This window comes from Rhipicephalus microplus, chromosome 7 (genome assembly GCF_043290135.1).
Source record: "Rhipicephalus microplus isolate Deutch F79 chromosome 7, USDA_Rmic, whole genome shotgun sequence".
In the NCBI taxonomy this organism is placed as follows: Eukaryota; Metazoa; Arthropoda; class Arachnida; order Ixodida; family Ixodidae; genus Rhipicephalus; species Rhipicephalus microplus.
The window spans coordinates 44,997,021-45,014,770 of NC_134706.1; the positions used below are offsets into that span (position 1 = coordinate 44,997,021).

General features: G+C 44.7%; 1 long non-coding RNA gene across 1 annotated transcript; it reads left to right on the top strand.

Moving 5' to 3' along the window:
- The first annotated feature begins 406 nt into the window (after window positions 1-406).
- Window positions 407-16,519, top strand: LOC142766919 (uncharacterized). Its single transcript, XR_012884661.1, has 2 exons — window positions 407-534; window positions 16,109-16,519. It is a non-coding gene; the product is annotated as an uncharacterized LOC142766919 (long non-coding RNA).
- Window positions 16,520-17,750: the final 1,231 nt, after the last annotated feature.

Genomic DNA, 17,750 nt, shown 5'->3' on the forward strand with positions numbered 1-17,750 from the left:
CGTGTCACCAAACGGTGCTACTAGTGCCGCAAGCCACGCGCTCCTATGTTCCCGTTCAAAAATATTGCGACTGTACACCAGCACGCCATGAAAACGTTCGTCGAGCTTGGCAATCCATGTCTCTCGAGAACCGAGAGCAAGCGTATAGGCACGTCTGTGCGGCGAAACACGCCGGTCACAACGAAGTGACGTCAGAGGCAGACAGAGTGAGCAGGCGTGAAGTTATCTATAGATGGCATCGGCCGAATTCATCGCAGGGGTGATCGCTGTAGCACGGAACAGCCAACGAGAGAGAGAAGAATGTGTAATCTTGAATTGCACTGCTCGAAAACGTGCCGCTAGATCCCTGGGACGTTACGTAGGTGGACGCTCACGCTATAACCTTCATATCGCACGCGACAGTACACATTTGTTCACGCTCGAGTCGGTCGCCACAGTAAGAGCGAAGACCAGTGATGTGGTCAGCGTTGCCGCTGCAGCACGAGAAAAGGTATTCCAACCGGCAACATTCACCCGCATAGGAAACCCGGGATGGTACGTAACAGGTGCATGTTAGTCTCCATTTCACTGTTGTAAACTCGTAGAAACGATATGTTTAGCTGTTAATATATTAACACAATAACGAAGAGCAGCTTTTGATGCCGCTTTCAGTGCCGTATTGGCATGGTCTGCGCTGTGTGTTTGCATCGTGCGATAGATAGATATGTGGGGTTTAACGTCCCAAAACCACCATATGATTAGGAGAGACGCCGTAGTGGAGGGCTCCGAAAATTTCGACCACCTGGGGTTCTTTAATGCATCGTGCGATAACATCTGTTCATGAATTTTACAGCTCAAAGTGTAGCGTCTTTGACGCAGTGTTGCGCTTCACAGCGGGCAAGAAGCGCATGACGAGCAATAGCGCTATCGCGAGAAAAACAAAAGCCTCATCCGATGCGCTTTTTGTTGCAGTGGTGCCATGTACTCCAAAATACGCTGCCACCTAGTGCCTTACAGTTGCGCATTAATACTGTTGCTCTGCTAGCAATGTCGTTGCCTTCCTGAAATGCTGACCAGTACTACAATAATGGCGCGTTAAAAAGCTTTAACGGCGTTTGAAGTATGGGACTGTCGTGTAGAGGACCCGATTGCTAGGTCTCATCGCAGCCCTTATTAACGTTTTTAATACGGAAGGACCTCATATCCTGAGTTCCGATATCTGTGCAGAGATGTTTATGCCATAGTTGCTCATGCGACTCTTCTCATGAAGGTAAGCTGTGGTGACCACGAGGGCCCTTCTCAGGTGCGGAAGCACAGAAAGAATACAGCTCGATAAAATGCGTTGTTGGGCGAGTCGGTGGATTGTCTGAAAGTAAAAGTAGAGCGTGAAAAAGATGAGACACAGGAGACAAGTAGACGCACGCCCTTGTCTACTTTTCTCCCGTGTTTCGTCTATTTTGCGATGTACTTTTATTTTAAGCAAGGTAGAAAGAACCGGGGCACTGTTCAGTCACACATGCTTGGTCGTCAATCCGAACGAATGAATCAGGGACAGGCTCCTTTCGTACTCGCTGTCAATAAGATGCTTGAAGCGCCGCACAATTGGTCTCGTAGATTTCAAGTCTTTTCTTCTAACTGCAGTGACTCACTTTGAATTTGGTGACCCATTTAGCAGTTTGTCATTCCGAGAAGACCTATAAAAAGCAACCTCATTGCAAGGAGAAGGGCTTTGACAATCATATACAGCGCAGTACTGCAACATCGCGAAAACGCCTCACCACCCCACAAACACAAGTTGTGAATGCAGGACAGAATGTAGCTGTAATCGAAAACAAAAGAAAAATCGAACGGTGCGATTGCGAGAAAGCCTTGTGAACTGGCGCAACTGATTCTTTTCCAGGTAGCATATTGCAGGACAAATAAGGGAGAAACCGAAGCGAACAGGTGCCGCGGCCTTGCTAAGTCCAGTCGATGCCGTTGCCTCTTCACATTACTCTCCCTGCCGTGCCGTCCTCCTCCCTACGTTACGCTTGTGCCGGGGGGGGGGGGGGAGGGGGTTTCTTTAATGAAAGTTCGCCTGTTTCTCTCTTTACAAAGACGCACACATGCATACGGTTCTTTTTTTAAAAAAAGAGCCTAATGCAGGCACCGGAACTTGCCTAAATATTACGTGAACGTAAAGTACGCATAAGTATTTACAACTTCTAGAACAGTTCTAATAAAAAGACGCAATTCCTTATTGTAACATTAATTTAGTTAATGTTACAATAAGTTAAACATTAGTTTTTAGTAATAATGAGACAAATGCTCAAACTGTCTTAATCAAACACAGCCACATTCATTAAGACATCACTGTGCCAACAATCGATACCATAACAACCAACATGGTATCGCCCATAATGTTGCATTTGTGTCCTAGTTGCTTTATTATCGTGTTTGCGTTTCACAACTAGGTTTGCTAGGGCGAGTTGATGCCTACTGAAAGAGATGACGTTGAACGACAAAACTCTATCATAGAAAGCAAGATGCTTACATGCCTACTTGTATTTGCCGCTCACAGATTCTTTTCGAATTTACGCTCCAGTAATATGCCCCCAGTCGCTCCAACACGTACGGTACACATGAAATAGGATCCACAAAAAAAGAAGACATTGGGCATCCATCTATTCCCTATAAAAGAAGAATTTGTCCGAAACAGCATGGCATAAATTGAACTGGGGCACTTTCCAAGGCTTTTATTGAATGCCAAAAAGAAGAAAACAACAACACTGATGGCAGTCCAGAATAGTGCGATTTTTCCCAAGGAAGAACCACTCGCTGTTGAAGTTTAGAAATTGTTATTACGCCCATGCGAAGGAGGACGGAACTGAAGAAAGCACAAGGATAGTGTTATTGATATCGCAAACATTGTTATATCGTACATTCTATTTGTTTTACAATGATATTACGATATCAATCATGCCGAAATAAAATGTTCTTATCTATATGTGCCAAATACAAACTTTAATCCGCAACACTGTCAATATTGGGCTAGGAAGATTTTAGTCCCAGTATACATTCGTGGTATTTCGGGGAAAGGTACATATTGACAAAAAGTTGTTTGAGCAGGTCCGACCATATTGCCATATTGTTGGTAGGAAAAATTGGCCCCGAATCAACATGCTACACTGAAAATGTCGTCAAAAGACGATAGTCTGGAGAGAGTGAAGAATACGTTTATTTGATGTTCTGCGCAAGAAAATCTGATTTGATTTATTTATTTGTGGGGTTTAACGTCCCAAAACCACCATATGATTATGAGAGACGCCTTAGTGGAGGGCTCAGGAAATTTTGACCACCTGGGGTTCTTTAACGTGCACCCAAATATGAGTACACGGGCCTACATTTCCGCCTCCATCGGAAATGCAGCCGTGCGCAAGAAAATCGGTGAATGGGATTCTGGAGCCGCTGCGTTAGAGTGCCTCAAGCGTGTTGCGGAGGCGAACCAGCGCATCGAGGCGCGTTAGACACGACCGCCATCTGGCAGTTATCCTCGAAAACGAAGGCGTGCGTGCTCACGGAGAAAGATGCGCGCCTTTCTCAGAGGAGATAAGGTGTAGAACGCAAAGCAACGGGCAGGTGCCACCACCGTGTAGTCGTAGCAAAGCGTTGGAAACACATTTTTGAGCATCGCGTTGCACTCTCAGCGCGGCGCGATAAACGCTACAGTCCTTATAATTACTTGTGTGGGCCTCTTCTAGTATAAAGGCATACATACAAAATATCGTCGTGTTACTATGGCGCCTCAGATATGCGCAATAATTGCTTTTTAATGGAAAATCGCATAATTATGAACGCTAAACCTTGAGCAAAATTGGTGGGTGCTGCGGAGAGTGTCGGCCGTTTGGTGCCGTTGCAGGTATCATTGGGAGTGGGCAAACAGACAAATGTACAGACAGACCACCAGCCAGATCAAAATTTTTCCGTTCAAAGTCCCCAAGAAAGACTATCGTCTTTAAAAAGTGCGTGAGAGAATGTTTCCTTTGTTGCCAAGGGAGTGATGCATCGGCGGGAGTGCAGCCTTCGACGAGCTTGTACAGGCCCCACGGTCGGATTCTGAGTTGCAAAATGGTGGTGCTTTCGCAATCTGTGTGGATAAAGAACTTCGATTATCGCTTCAGCACGACCGTGCTGCACGCGCCATTTGGCTGTACGGTTCGGGGTTAAAAGGAGCTCGTAATTTCTGGGAAAATGTCTCTGCCCAATTGGTTTCTCGTCGGGAAGTTTGCCGAAGCCCATCGAGAAAGGGAAAAGAGAAGAGAGAGAGAGTCAGCGGGAGTAGGTTCTCTAGACGTTGGTGGCAAGAGTGTTTTTGCATGGGCGTTACTTGGAACGGCAACGTGCATACCTTAAGATTCTTCGCTACGAGGAGAATGAAACAAAATTATCGAAATCGATTTGTTTTCAGGAGATATCCACCAAAAGAAATTTTCACGAGTCTCTGTTAACGTTTTCGCTACCGAACAACGATGTAGACAGGAGAAAGAGACGCAGTTTGGGAGGTGATGTTTAGCGTTGTTTCCCTAGTGCAGATAAAAAAAAGATTTCCCACTAGAAATTTTGTTTGAGGATGGTAAAATATCATTGTCCACATAAGGTGGGTTTCGATACTAATGTAATTTTGCATATTGATAGCCAACGTTGCTATTCAAAAAGGTGGCTTGCTATATTTCTGAAGGTTTCTAAACATATTGCTACATGCATACTGATCTCCAGCACAACTCGCAAATGATTATGAAAAGTTGTTTTTGTGATATATTTTTATACGCAATAAAAGAATGGGGCGCCGCAAGAAAAAAAATATTTCCAACTAGTCACGTCTGTTGAATTCCCTTAGAGTTCCTAAAGACCTAACAAAATTCAGTTTTGTTGTTCGGCCGAATCATTCAAAGTGATAGCAAGAATTCGCAATGGTATGAAAAGCTACCAGCTATTTCTTTTGGGTCCAGTCTCACGTAAATCGGCACAAGATTACCTTAAAAGAATACGGCTGGTCTAGGAAAAGAAGTGCCGTGCCTTTCGTTCTTTTTTCTTGCAGCGCAATAAGCGGTTCGACTGTAGTAATCTCATGAGCCGTCTCCGGATGTCTCTCGCGAGAAAAGGTGCACTACCACTCGCGACCTTGCCCTTACAATCAAAGTTCTCAGTTGCTGCTCGAGCGACACAGTTCCCACTTGGCCCCGCTGGCATTCCTTCATGCTCCTTTACTGGACAAGGACAGTGCAAGGCGCCTCCTGATCACTCTGGATGGAGCCATTCGCGATAGGTCTCACAGGCGGGACGATGTCATCACATGCACTCTTCGCGTGACGTGACTGCCCGTCTCGTACTGCCCCTGCATCTGCTGTCCCCGTCATCAGTGCTTGCGTACTCTGGCTCGTGCACAGAACGCACGACGCGTGGGGCGATGTTACTTATTTGAACTTTATACGGAACATGACGGTGACGGCAAAAACGTAACTCAAGATTCTACAAAGTAGTATGGCATCAAGACAGTTACCTGCGAGTCGGGTGCCGAACGATGTCCGCGGGACTGGACACCCCTGTTTTACAGTAGCTCAACAAGCACGTAGACACACTCGGAAGCCCTTGCACAAACTTATTCGTGCCGAAATTGTCTTTGCACGCTTGCATGCAGTGTGACAGGAAAAACAAAAGTGCATAGCCTAATGATTGAAACTTTTTTTGCGTGGATTCCTCCTACAGTTATTTCCACAACCATTCGCTGGTCTCGTAATACCGCATGGTCCCAAATGAGAGAAAAAAAGAAAATAGCCGCAAGTTGAAGCCACGAGCAACGTTTGAACAAGTTAACTGAAGCACTCTGGCGTTGCAGGTCAAAGTGAGCGTCGCTGTACAAACATGCGCCACTCTCCGAAGAAGTTTTACGGTGAAAATTGTATTGCGCATGTTATGTCGAGTGGAACGAACAGTCCGACTGTGGCAAAGAAGCTCCACATCGGCAAGCCTTCATGTTGTTATGCCCATTACGGAAACGCCTTGCTTTCGGGAACGTTGCCTCATAAGCTGCACTATACATAACGTAGCTACGCCCAAGGTCACTGTCGAATCAGCTGAAGAAGCATCTGTGGTATTTTCAGAGCTTGAAGTACGTATAGTTGGATATTAGGGGAGTAGAATAGTATCCGCTTGCCACGTGACCGGGTCGGGTTCGATCACCACTCGGACTCAAACGACCCTGGTTCGGTGCCCGCTCTTACCCAAGACTATTTATCGTTTATTTTGCATCGTTGTCGATTTTTCAGTTACGCATAAAATGAAGATTTTTTGCTCACAACCAGCGACACCGACGCCGTGATATCTGCGAAAGGAGCTCTTTGACGCTATCGCGTCAAAACCGGAAGTGAGGGCGATATGCCTGGAAGAGAAATATGAGTGTCACCTGGTGCCTGTGACATTATCAGTTCGTGCTGCAATGTGCAGACCACATATCCGTGTTCTAAACCTCGGCCAGTTGTTCGCCTGGTAGTTGGAACATAGCGTCCCATCCAATGCGTCGCAGCCGCTCGCTCTCCTGAAGTGAAAAAAGAAAGAAGAAAGCAAACGAAGAACATAATACAAGCTACTAAATTACGCTGGAAAGCAGGAAGAGTATTTTTTGGTTCTTTTCTTCAGTTTCCGGCTAATTGCAAGTGCTCGAAGTGCGATGTTGATTAATTTGTGGGGTTCAACGTCTGAAAACCACCATATGGTGCTCCAGAAATTTTGCCCCCCCCCCCCCCCGAGGTTCTTTACGTGTCGTCTACCTAAATCTAAGCACGCGGGCCTACAGCATTAGTATCTTAGCCACTAGACCACCGCGGTGGGGTATCGGAAATCGATTTGGCACACAGAAATAACGGTCATACGTATACGTATACTGTATACCGGCCAGCCAGTCGTGGTTCTATTAGCATGCTGTCTGCAGTACGTATCAGGGAACTAATGTGACACCCGGGTCGGCGCTTGGCGAGCAATGCGGGTGGTGTTATGTGCGTGGAGCCAGTGGCGGAATCGGCATGCTTGTTATAAGCGCCGTTCATTAGCGTACCCGACAGGGTGGGCGTCGGAATAACCGCTTGCTCGGCGATCTCACCACCTCTTCCGTCCCGCGCGCAGGTGTGTGTTGCTCGTCACGTTCTCTCCCCCTCACCTTTCATGCCCTCTTTTCTATCGCACTACCATACTAAGTGAGGTTGAAATTAGACGAATGGGCGTTTCGAAAAAAGCGCGTTGCTATGGCCGGAAGTGGTTTAGATCGTCGTGCTTCAGCGTAGTCTTTGTTTCGAAGTCTTCGTCTCTGACTACCCGAACTCGCTGTAGAGGTCTCTGTGTTCATTACAGCAACTGCCAACAATCTGTGTGACCTGACGCAAATCGACGAGCTACATGCGTTTTGTTTTCAGTGCAGTTTTTACCCGCGAAGCATATCTTTGCGTATTGCAAGCACTTTTGGCATCTATATGTGAGTCTATCTATCCATCCATTCATCAAGCGGCTTACGTTTGGGTGTTCTCGTGATCACCTCCTTACCTTGGCGTGAACCGAAATTGGTATAGCAGCGTAAGATGGCTTGGCAAATAAGACGCACTGGCCAAGACGTACGATTCCGTCGCGCATGTCGTCAAACATTTTCCGCCAAACAGTGACACATATGCGAGGGCGGGTATGTGCCAATGGTATGCGGTTATCTGCCACAGGTGGCTGATACTTTGCCCAGGAACGGCGAGAACACGAATGGGTAATTTTAACTCGTCAAAGTTAATAAAAGGCTCACGGTGGCAGCGTTGACCTAACGACTGCAAAAAAAAAAAAAAGTCAGGTTCCCACCACGATTCAAATCCCAGCATTCGGCGTGGCAATGGGGTGTTTTACCACAAAGCCGAGCCAGGTCTCGGATATATGTTTCAAACATACCCTATATATAGTTCGTAAGACATCAATTGTTGTTTCACTGCTGGCTATGCAGTTTTATAAACAAACATATGTACTGTTATGATACAGTCGTAATGTCGGGTTAACGTCAATTGTAGTTTGCTGCCATCCGCAAAGTTGATTTATGTATCAGTATGCAGGACTACCATGCATTGCGAGCACCAGCGCTTCACGTCAACTTATCGCTTCTGGTGTTGCTAATAACCATGTTTCGGTTGGCATCGTCGCGCGAATGCAAGCAACTGGTTATATAAATTTCTGAAACTATTGAGCCTGTGTTTTTGTGTGCAACGTTGCTAAATTATTTGGCGTCATTTCATAACTTGTCACTCAATAAATAAATTTGCCCCGTAAATGCATTAATTCTGCAAATGTCGTAGAAAGACGATAGTCTTGTGTATGGAGAGAGTGAACAAGACATTTATTTGATGATCTGCGCAAGAAAATCAGTGAACGGTATTCTGCAGGCGCTGCGTTAGAGTGCCTCGAGCGTGCAGCAAAGGCGAACGAGCGCATCAAGTCACGTCACACGCGATACATGAGTGCCATCTGGCAGTTTTTTATAAACCGAAGCGCGTGGCTCTGAGACTGGCGTGCGCTCCCATCTCAGAAGTGATAAGGAGTAGAACGCAAGGCGACGGCTAGGTGTCACTACCGTCTCGTCATAGCAAACCGTTGGAAACGCTCGCCTTTCTGTGCAAGCGTTGCATGGTCAGCGGAGCGTGATAAACGCTACGCTCCTTAAAATTACTTATGTATGCCTTTTCTAGTAAAAGACGCACATGCAGAATATATACGTGTTGTTATGGTGCCCCAGATATGCGCAATAATTGCTTTTTAACTGACAATTACACAAGCATGAATGCTCAACTTTGAGCAAAATGGTGGGCGCTGCGGATGGGGTTGGCCGTTTCAAGTGCCCAGTGCCTTTAAGAGTGGACAAACAGACAGGCAGACAGACCAAAACTTTTGCGTCGAAGGTCCCCAAGAAAGACTATCGTCTTTAAAAATTTCAGCATGCTTACCTTCTTTCCGCCTGCTTCGTAAAACATCGATTGCCAAGGTACGTGGGATCTGCCCATCTTTTTTTTTTTTTTGCTTGCGTGCATGTCATGTTCAGACCCGTCTTCTCGTCTTTGAAGACACGTACGCATACCGCTTTCTCACTTTTTCGGGTTGAAGCTTTCTTCGGTACAAAAGTGAACGTGGCCCCAGCTGCTCACCAAACCTAACTCGATTGCAGGGATGGGCTCACAACTTTTTTTTTCACCAGCAGGTTTGCCTTTGATCATCGGCTTATCGGATTATTGGGAGTTTCTCGGCCCGCCTACTATTTCTTCTTCGTTCGATGTTTAGTCTCTCTTACACGGGAAAGAACTGCGCTTGAAGTAAGCATATTAAGGGTTTTACGGGCCAGCTTCTTGAAATGGAAGCGCCCAACCCCCCTCCCGCAGAAGGACCGAGAAACTCAGAATGGTGGAAAGCAGAATTGTCTGCTGTTAAGAATGTGTTAAGGAAATATCAAGGGTAAATGACAGAAATAAAGGCGTTTGTGCTGCGCATTGAAGCGGTTAAGTTGAAGGAATTATCGCGTGGGTTGACTTGTGTATCGCACGCTCGTATTAATTGGATTGAAGCTATGAAAGTATGGCATGCATTACATGACGTACCCTGAAGAACGTCTAGTAAGGGGGTATTTTTTCCTTAGTAGGATAAAACACAGGAGAATACGTGTTGGAACATACATAATGACCTAACGAACAAGGAAGCAGCGAATGACTCTGTACGCATGCATTGGCGTCCCACCACGAGTCTTTGTTTTTTTTTGTGACATCCTTTGTATTGACACCCTTGGCGGATTATAGCTGTCGTGTTCTGTCTGAATTTCAACTGCAATCATTAGGATTACCCACGCATCATACGCTCGAGCGTTAGGAAGGAACGCGGCTACAGGAGATAGAGAACGAGCTGGACATTTCGGTTGCTTAAAGGGCATTCGCGATGACATCACTGTTCATCGTAGTCCTGCGGTTGATGGCTCCTTAAGCAGAGAGGAAGTGATCACTCTGTCTTACTTTGGGTGAATCAGGCGAAGGAACATCAAGGTTTCGTGATAAAATTAACTGACCTACTGAGAATGTTTGATGATTAACTGGAAAGGTGATTCAGTAGCGATTATTGGCGTATCAAACTAAACACTGTACTGGATGGGATGGCAGGCACCAAGACATACACCGAGGTACGTGGTGAAAGAGCCACAATATATTAAGCCACTGATGCTAATCGCGTGCAGTGTGAAAACTGACTCAGTTTCAGCTGTATTTTTTATGCTTTCTTCTTCACTAACATTCTTCATTACACCGAGAAATTCCTGAAGTGCCACAATAAAAAAGTAAAATTGATAAGTTTGAAGCAATATTTTCTTGAATGTGCAGAAGAATCGCTCGATGGAGGCGAAAATGTTGTAGGCCCGTGTGTTCAGAGTTGGGTGCAGGTTAAAGAACCCCAGGTGGTCGAAATTTCTGGAGCCCTCCACCACGGCGTCTCTCATAATCATATGGTGGTCTTGAGACGTTAAATCCCACATATCAATCAATCAATCAATCAATCATAAGAATGGTTTTAGAGGGCACGTTAGTTTGTTTGTTGCTTGTGAGCTCTGGCAAATACCCACTCTGGGAGATTGGCCAAAAAAGCTTGTAGTACCCTACATGTGAACATGATATAATATTTGTCCACCTATTACTAAAACGAACAAATAGAAAAAAATAAGAAATTATCTTTCAAAAATAAAAACATATAACAAAAATGAATCGATAAAAGAAAGAAAAAAGAGTGGGCTAATACTATATCAGAAGACTGAAATTTTGAGTAGACCAGACAGTTGAGTTTACCTCACCTGATCAAAATTGAATGATTGTCCAAAATTCATTAACAGTACCAATTTTATCACAATATTTGTCAAGAATATTTTAAAGCGTGTGTTATACTGACATGTGTTTAGGTTTTGGATAAAAAATTGGCAGATCTCAAGTATAGTGGGAACACAAAAGTAGTGTTTCTCACTCTAACCGAACAAAATGTTTTGTTTTGTACGCATGTACTTATTTCTGTATAACGTTTATAGGGTGTGTCTATGTAACCCATACTTCCTATTGCTCAGCCTTCGCGAAAAGCCTGAAGTCGGTTGTGTCTTTGCTGCTGTATATACTACGTGAGGGCTGCACTTAGGTTTTTCACTGACTTAGAAAGTGAAATTTGCGCAGAAAGCAACTAAAGCACTGCTACTTTACCTTAAGTCAACAAACCTGAGCGACCGCCTGTAAACTGTGTGTGCTCCCCGAGTGTGCTCGTGATTGTGTGCACCTTCTCATCTTTGTGCAAACTCTTTTCTCCCCTTTATCCCTTCCCCAGTGCAGGGTAGTAAACCGGATGTGCGTCTGGTTAACCTCCCTGCCTTTCCTTGTATCTTTATCTCTCTCTCTCTCTCTAGAAAGTGAGACAGCGGCTTCTTTCTCGCCTTCACTACCTTCCCTACAACTACTCTTTCCTTCACCTATTGTATGTTTTCCTATAACACGTGGATTGTCAGTGCTGAGGGTTGAGTCAGTCTGTATTTACCGCTTTGCGACGAGCCGTAGAATTTGCGGCTTTTGAATGTTCAGAAAAAAGCGTAACAATTTCAAGTACTTTGTACACAACTATGGGAGATCAGTGGGCCGTTCCTAGAGCCGTTGATAAATGGGCAAATCATAGTGTGTTTAGAACAATTTGTTAATGATTTGTGGTGTTATCGGCACCCTACCTATAACCTTACTATGAGAGAGCAGCAAGCTCTCCCGTTGTGCTCATGAAGCAAGAGTACAATGTGTTTAGAAAATGTTTAATCTATTGGAGGACACAGCAAACCTATGAAAGGAGCGTCTATACAACAAACAAAATAACAAACAAATGACAAAGCACTACATACATGACACATTTAGGCAAAAGTGTGCAAGTCCGTAGGGTGTCCCTAACCCATGTTACTAATGACTACATACAGTACATATATACACTAATCATAATATGGACAATGTACATGATGATATATGTACAGAATTTACAAGACTTCGTGAAGATGTCAGCAAGTATATACAGCAGGTATCAAGATTCGTGAAATATACATAATTTACAGCGTTACAATGAAGTGCATATGTACAAGAACTCACACCCATACGAGGCATACAGAAACACATAGAAATTGTAAACACATACAGATTACATGCACTAATGAGACACTGACAGGTGACCTAGCTATTGGAACCAGGCCTGGTGGAAGACTACTCGAACACGTCTGTCAACTACAGACAGAAAGCGGCACGGCCATTGTCTTAGAAATTCTTCCTCTTCAAGGAGGAACAATTCCTCCGACATAAACGATAGACGTTCAGATTATAAGCGTTTCAGAATTGGAAAGAGAGCACGACGACGATGACCTGCCGCAAAAGCCTCGCACCCATTACGCTACAAACAAAAAGCTCACGCAGTTATTAGAAGGCGTGCAAAGCGGCTACGCGAGCGGCGAGAAGATTTGACAAAGCGATTAACACCTAGGCCATGAAAACTAGTGTTAATGGACTTTCAAAACACCTTTGCAATGACAAATTGCTGCAGCACATATGCTGGTTAGACTCCTGTAACGGGAAGTTAGGACAAGTGGAAGATGGACCATGCCCCACTTCTCCAGGCTGTCGCCTGGAGGGGGTACTATTCTTCCAAGACGCCACATGAAGCCACGGATGTGACCAAGCAAAAACGATGCCGTTGTCGCGCTCCGCGAGACATGTATCGTTCGTGTTAGACGGGCTGGAAGAACCAGCGGAAGCAGAATTGTCGCCGTTGTATCTACAATGCGGCTTTCGAGAATGCCTACATTGGGACAAACCTGCTGTGCGTGTCGATAAAATGCTACTGCCGTTAAGTAAAATGCAGGCACGACAAGTGTTTGTGGTGCAGAATGAAGCTGTGCATCTCGTATTAAATAGCCTATTTTGGTGCCTAAGAAATAGCAGCCAAGATCACATGCGAGACACTGATCACCGTGCAACAACCGAAGTAAGAATCGTAGGGCAAGCAGCCGGCAGCGAACAGAGACAGGTGGGAATGCGAATCCACCGCAGTTTCTCGGTTGCCCAAGTGCTGCTCGCCAAACCAACTCTGTTCCACCTGACCAGAAAAATGAGCCAATGAGTCATTGCAACGACCTATTAATTCGTAAAGGGGGCTGTACGACATGCGATATGTATCATGCACGGCCGCTAAACACAGTCTGTGCTAAATACTTTCTTTCGAGCATCGAAAGATGGTATTCAAAAGAAGGAAATCATTCTCTTGTGCTTCCCGAAAGTGTCATTTTACATCTTCGACTACTGAAACCCACAAGGAGGCTGATTTGCCGTAGCAAGTATAATCAAGCCCCAGAATGCGAATTGAGTCATTTTTTTGAAGACCGAAGAAGGTAATTAGGCAGGCGTCTGGGGAACCAATGAATAAATATCGGCATTTTGAAAAATTTCACGCAGCACCTGAAATCGTGCCATACGCAGCAAAAAGTTGTAGGCTACGGGATGAACAGTCCTAATTTTTTATATACAACGTGATGTCATCAGCAAATGCTGTCACCGTCACGGTACCACTACCTGGAAGAGGAAGGCCTCAAACGTATGGATCAGAGATTAGCGAGCGACGGAATGGCTCGAGTATGAGTACAAAAAGTGCAGGGGATAAGGGACACCCCTGGCTAACACCACGGAAGACAGGAAGTGGCGCACTCTCTAAACCATCAAGCAACCTGCTGCGTATATATTTTGGTAAGCGTTTCTGAGAAGCTCAATGAGAAAAAAAATGAAGGAAGAAAGAAAAAAAGATGGAAATTAAGAGAAATTTCAACTAAAGAAAGGAAAAAAGAAATCGAATAAATAAAAAAATAAATAAATAGGTAGAGGAAGAAATGACGAAAGCAAGAATGAAAGAGCGGAAAGAAGGAAGGAACCAATTTTTGAAAAAAAAGCTAATGAAAAAAAGAAAGCAAAAAAGAAAGAAAGTAAGAGAAATTGGCAGAGTCCATCTACAGGGGGAATCGATGATATGCGAATCACGAATAGGAAATGTTGATATGTCATTTAAAATCAGCCCAACGTTAAGAGGTGGACGTAATTGATGTCGTACATGACTACCATGTGATGATTATCATGTTTGGATGTGTCGTTTACCTTCGTCATCCATTCACGCCACGTGATATCAATGTTAGCATATGTGGAGCTAGCAAAACGGCAGCGAGCACGCTATTAGCGTGGTATCTTGTCATGTTCTTACATGACACGCGTGTCAGGATTATCTTGTTTGCACCAGTCATATATTTCGTCATTCACTGACGTCACGTATCACCAAAATTAGTGTATGAGGAGCTCGGAAAACGGCTGCGAGCGCATCGTAAAGGGCCCAATATACTATAATGTAGCGTGGACGCCCGCGCACGCTGGGCACAGCGACGCTACGGTAGCAAACGCGAGCACTGTATAGTCGGACGCCAGGCGTGACCGGCGCGAGCGACCAGCGTCTGTCTGCGCGGCCCGACGGCAACCGGCGTGAAATTCGCGCAGATGCGTTACCAGACAACACTGCGTTACCCTCTTTTTATGGCGGAGGGATGGCAGACGCACAGGAACGCGCATGCGTCACAGCAGCGCAGTGCGGCGCATGCCTACGAGTAGAGTGTACACTCTAGCTTTAGTACACTCTACTACGAGTATACAAAAAACCGGCGCCAGGCGTCGCATCGCCGGCGAGCACGCGCACCGCGTCACTTCGAAACGTATTGGCGCCTTGGCTGTGGCATGTGGTCATGTTCTCACATGACACGCATCTGATGATTATCACGTCTGCACCAGTCACATACCTTCGTCATCCATCGACGTCACGTAATGCGAAATTTGGCATATGAGAAGCTAGCGAAACGGCCGTGAGCGCATCATGAGTGTGGCATGTAGTCATGTCGTTACATGACACGCATGTCGTGATTATCATGTTTGGATGTGTCATTTACAAACTCGGCATTCGCGTCGCGTAATGCCGAGTTTGTACATGCGAAGCTAGCGAAACGACCGTGAGCGCATTATGAGCGTAGCACGTAGTAATTTTGTTCAATGACACGCATCTCATGTTTATCAAGTTTGCACCAGTATCATACATTCGTCATCCATTCACGTTCTGTAATACCAAATTTGTTATGAGTGAAGCTAGCAAAACGGCCGCCAGGACATCATGAGCGTGGCATGTAGTCACGTTGTTACATGACACGCATCTAATGATTATCATGTTGGCACCAGTCACATACCTTCGTCATCTATTCACGTACCGTGATACCGAATTTGGTATAAGTGAAGCTAGTGAAACGGCCGCCAGCGAATAATGAGCGTGGCATGTAGTCATGCTGTTAAATGACAGGTATCTCATGACTATCATGTTTGCACCAGTCACATACTTTTGCAATCTATTCACGTACCGTAATACCATGTTTACGCTAGCGAAACGGCCATGAGCGCATCATGAGCATGGCATGTAGTCATGTTGTTATATGAAAGGCAGGTCGTTCCTTTCAAGTTAGGGTCTGTCACTTGTGTTCGCCAAGCAATCATGTCATACCGTACCAGTTTTGCAACATGCCATGTGATCGAAACCGCTGCAAGAGCTTCAGGACCATGAAATGTAAATCGTCACATTGATGACCGACATGTGAAGATTTTCATGTCATGACTAGTCAAACATGTTCTTTATAAAGTCATGTCATGCCATACCAAGTTTGGTATCGATACCCTTTTATCGAAGCGGCCAGGAGAGTCAAAAGTCGTAGGTGGCTAGATAGATAGATAGATAGATAGATAGATAGATAGATAGATAGATAGATAGATAGATAGATAGATAGATAGATAGATAGATAGATAGATAGATATGCTCAAAGTCGCCGATGTTCGCTAAGAAACGCTTCGTATTTAAAATAAGGGAGAGAAAGAAGCGCACATTCAGGTTTCGTTTGCTCAATTTTTTTTTTCGTTTTGGCGGTAGGAATGCGGATTTTTGTTTTTGCTTCTGACCTTTGACGGTGTGTTGGTTCCAGCTGCACTGTGAGTGACTTGAAATGATTCAACAAGCGTGCGACGCGCTCTCGGTCGTGGGGACCAGCGTGCTCAGAAGAGTCGCCCGCCCGTGACTGCGTCATTATCGATCGACATTTCTGCAAGACTGGCCGTTCTCGTTTACGCAATGCGTGCGGGGATCCGAATGGAGAGACTTAATCATAGAAGCGAGCTTATGTGGTCGTCCGCCCCCTGTATTCACTATGGCGTACTCCCGTCATTTTCGGAGGCCCACCGGAAACTTCGGAATGGCACAGCGAGAGAGTGTCGTGCATGGTATAGCACATCTGTTTATAAGGTCATTATGGTTGATCGATGAAATAACGACAACATCGACGATTGACAGTGGCGCTGACGTGAACATTATTCACTCATATAAAAGTTTGCAAGTGTGTGTGTGGCTTTCTTGGAGTGCATGTAAGAGAGGCATGCTTGCCTTCGCTGCCTGCACTTCCCTCTTTTTCATGAATATAAATGACTTAACGACTAACATTTTTTGCTTCAATAAATCTTTTACTGAAGATTGCGTTAATTACCGCTAAACTAACGGCAATAACGTCGTCTCTTACTTTTCATCAGATGTTAACGAGGTATTGGATTGGTGCGGCACTTGCAGTGTGAAACTAAACACTGATGAGTGCAAGCACATGCGCATTTCTCAGAATTCAAACAAACCTCCTACTTACTATATTAGCAATGTTCCTCTTGAAGCTGTGTTCTCTTATAAGTACCTCGGTTTTCACATTTCCTCTAACCTGTCCCGAAAAACACGCATTTATGGTATCACAAATAACGCCAATGACATGCTTCGGTATCTTCGCAGGAACTGTTTTTATTCACATAGTTTGATGAAAAAACGCTTTATAACAAAAATTGATATATCGCACGTGTCGTTCCATTCTTTATATCACTGAACATGTAGCGTACCTGCTATGAAAATCAAGTTTGTCCCTCTCTCCTTTTTCCCATCGTAGGTCTGTAACTTCTTTATTTCTTTTTAATAAAATTCACTACAAATGTATAAAAAATTACTGTCGGGGGCCCTCATACACACTATAAAAAATATCGAGTAAAAAGGGTGCCTTTTTGTCCCACAATAATAATCGTCATCAGGCTTGCGTGCGCTTCATTTTTTAAAAACTCGGCGCTGGCCACTTTCCTATCGAGAATGCAATGTAGCCCTGACAATGGGCATGTCGATCGTGACCGGAATATAACAGGCGCGGGGCGATAGCGCAAGGATGGAACGCTATATAGATGACGATTATTGTTGTGGGATAAAAAGACACCCTTTTTACTCGCTTTTTAGAGTGCGTATCAGCTCACAATTATCACCGCAATAAAGTTGGAATTCCGTCGTGTCACGTCAAATGTTTGCACGACTCAATCCAACCCAGACCTTTTGACAGTTGGAATGACCATATACCTGCGACATCGCTGACATAACAGGCACTTATATGTTCCGCAAAAAAAATTGTTGCTGTATAAACATATTTATGTTTGTTATTGCTAGTAAATTGTTTTTATTATCCAAATCGTTGTGTTATACACCTACTGCTCCTTTCTATTATTTCTCTTGATGTCAGTTTTTTGCTATTCACTGTGTAGCTTTTCTTGATGCTT